This window comes from Vicia villosa, unplaced genomic scaffold, assembly GCF_029867415.1.
Source record: "Vicia villosa cultivar HV-30 ecotype Madison, WI unplaced genomic scaffold, Vvil1.0 ctg.001134F_1_1, whole genome shotgun sequence".
Taxonomy (NCBI): domain Eukaryota; kingdom Viridiplantae; phylum Streptophyta; class Magnoliopsida; order Fabales; family Fabaceae; genus Vicia; species Vicia villosa.
The window spans coordinates 38,113-41,479 of record NW_026705498.1 but is presented as its reverse complement, the minus strand read 5'-3'; positions in this window follow the sequence as shown (position 1 = coordinate 41,479).

The following is a 3,367-nucleotide window of genomic DNA, read 5'->3' as shown; positions in this document are numbered from 1 at the left end:
TTTGAAGTAATATTCATCATTGGATCAAGGGTTGATCATGATTCATCAAGGAAAGTTCAGAAATCAACAAAACTCAAAGTTTCTAAACCAGGGTTTTTGAACTAAAAGTCAACTGAACTTTGACCAGCCATAACTTTCACATGGTTCATCAGAAATTTTCCAACCAAAGCTCATTTTTAAGAAAATTTAATTCTCTACAACTTTGTCTCTCATAGAGCAACGCCAAAAATGCTTTATTTAGAAGATATGAGTTAAAACATTATAGGTCCTTTTGAAAGTCCATCAAAAGTTGTTTTTTGTCAAAGCCAATATCATCAAGATAATGTCTCTAAATGAAAAAAAAAGGTTCCAAAGTGGCTTGAAGAGGACATCTTGGGCTTACCAAAAAGTCCTAGAACACTTCCATACCATAAAAATTGAAGGAGTTATGCAGTGATGAAGTTGGCCAATTTTTGAAGGAGTGCATGAAGCAAATAAGGTCCAAAATTGATTTTCTTGCAAATGAGCCTAATCTTTTGTGATCCAATACTGTACCTCAAGTCATCAAGAAACTCCAAGTCCAAACCCACGATCATTTGATTTTTATTTTATTTTTTATTGAATTTTTATTCATTTAAAATGCAATTTAAATCAAATAATTGAAGAAAATATAGGAGATTTGATTTGGCTTTGATTTCCAATCAATTTCAATCATCCAAATACCATATATTTTTATTCAAATTCGTGGCAAGAAAGATTGGAGAGATGAGCAAGATTGGAGCCAAATTTAAAAAGTTTCAAATCAAGATTCAATCCAATTTCAATCATACAAATTACAAATATTTGATTCACTTTTGTGAACCCAATTAATTCTCCATATATACTTAAATGTAGTTAAATGCTAGGGAAAGATTTTTACAGCCTCAAGAACCCTACTCAAGAGAAAAAAATCGTTGCCTTCAAGGAGTTTGCAAACCAAGTTTCAACTAATTCAAGCCATTATAAGGACTCCAATAGCTTCAGCGGCGCCCTCTGAAGCCAATCGCGTCATCACCTTTGATCAACAGGTTCAGAATCACGGTTGTAGTGTTCACGGTTTGTTGAACTTTTTGTACATCGATTTCAACGATTGTTGCATAGTTGGTATAATTTGATTGCATACATTTGTTCATGATGATGTTGCAAACATTTCTGCATAGGTTGATTGAAGTTTGAGTGAAGGTACAAGATTTAACCATTGCTAGGGTTTCGAGTTTCAAATTGGGGCTTCATGAAATAGCTAAAATTAAACCAGGCCAAGGGCACCAATGAATCCGGGGAATGATTTACAATCAAAACATGTCTTTAAAATCAATTTATTCATTGTTTCTATTAAGGTTGAATTTTTGCAGGTCATGGCTACGAACTAATTCGTAGCAAAAGCGTCGTAGAGTCGTAGCTAAAGCACCGTAGTGGTGGTTACAACACATTAATTTTAACAAAGATGCATGAAGAATAAGCAAAAACATCCAAAGGTTTATACTAGTTGAAAATGAAAAGAAAATACCTATACCAACAAATTGTCAAACACTGGAGGAAAACATGAAATTATATGCATGAGTCTATATTAGTCTGCATTATATACTACTACAATGATAATCATTGACAACAGTTATTTCCTCAGTAATCAACATGTATCCCCTTAAGATTTTTAATATATATTTCCACATATCTTCCCTAATTAAAAAATGCTTGCAAATCATTTGTCACGTTGATAACTTCATTTGAAATTCCTAACTGGCTCTGAGAGTTTCTAATTAACTTCCATAGTATTGTCGAGACATCCTTTGCTTAACTTGTTAGAACAAGATTTGTTCTGATCAATATTCTTAGTTTTGATGATAACAAGCATATGAATTTTGTATGAGATAATGTGGTACTCTAATACTATGCAATTTCCATTTCAAGAATTATATAAAGAGTATGCACAAATCAGCGCAAGAAGCACTGACTCAGAAGGTTCAGCATGCAACATCAGAACATGGTCTGGCAAGACATCAGAAGATGGTCAAGCAGAATCAGAACATGGGTCTATGGATGCATCAGAATAACTTGAGATCAGAAGCAGAAGCACTGAAGTTCTCATGGTATCACGCTCAGAAGCACTTCAAGATCAGAAGACAAGAAGATGCTCTGCACCAAGCTGTTTGACTCTGATGACATTCAAACGTTGTTTACACAAACATCAGATCAGAAGCAAGTACTAGACTGGCAGGCTACGCTGACTGACAAAAGGAACGTTAGAAGCTATTAAAGGCAACGTCAGTAGACACAGCGAAAACAAGGCTCGAGGTAGTTGACAAAAGAGTGAAACATTAAATGCAATGTTGTACGGATTACGCAAAGCATTAAATGCTCCCAACGGTCATCTTCTCAAGTGCCTATAAATATGAAGTTCTGATGAGAAGCTCAATACAACACTTGCGCATTATACAGAAACACTGTCAAATTCAAAAGCTCTCAAACTTCATCATCAAGCTCACTACATTGCTGTTGTAATATCTTAGTGAGATTTAAGTTTAAACTTAAGAGAAAATCACAGTTGTAATAATAGCTTTATAAGAAGCATTGTAACTCTTAAAAGAATTTGTTTACATTAATTTGTAAATTCTAGAGTGATCAGGTTGTTGATCAGTATACTCTAGCAAGTCTTAGAAGTTGTCTAAGCAGTTTGTTCATAGAGTGATCAAGTTGTGATCAGGATACTCTAGAAGACTTAGAGTGTTTCTAAGTGGAAAACCATTGTAATCTCGTGTGATTAGTGGATTAAATCCTCAGGTGAGGTAAATCACTCCAAGGGGGTGGACTGGAGTAGTTTAGTTAACAACGAACCAGGATAAAAATTATTGTGCAAATAGTTTTTATCTTATAAGTTTTAAAGCTACACTTATTCAAACCCCCCCTTTCTAAGTGTTTTTCTATCCTTCATAACTCACTTTTAGACTTAAAAAATATGCTAAGTACTAAACATTTGATAAATGTGTCAAACTTGACCCTTTGCCGAAGGCTTGATTTGAGTAACGCTTTTAGAGATTCTGAACATGTTTTGAAGAGAGAATGATCCTAATCTTGTGGATCAGTTCCCGAGACTCTTCCCAACCAAACCTAACATGTTAGTCGAATTTTCTTGGTCGACATGATTAGTGTGTCGAAGGCTGAGTCTCTTCATACTTAGTTATATTTCAAACATGGTTATCACCTTCTTATTTAATTCATTTAGTTTATAGCTTAGTTCATCTGCATATATGGTCATGCATGATCATTCATTTAGGAGTCAGTCATTCACATTTTTGCATATGGTGACATTATTGGTTCAAAGATTCTGTAGCATTGGATTTAACTGCTTGAC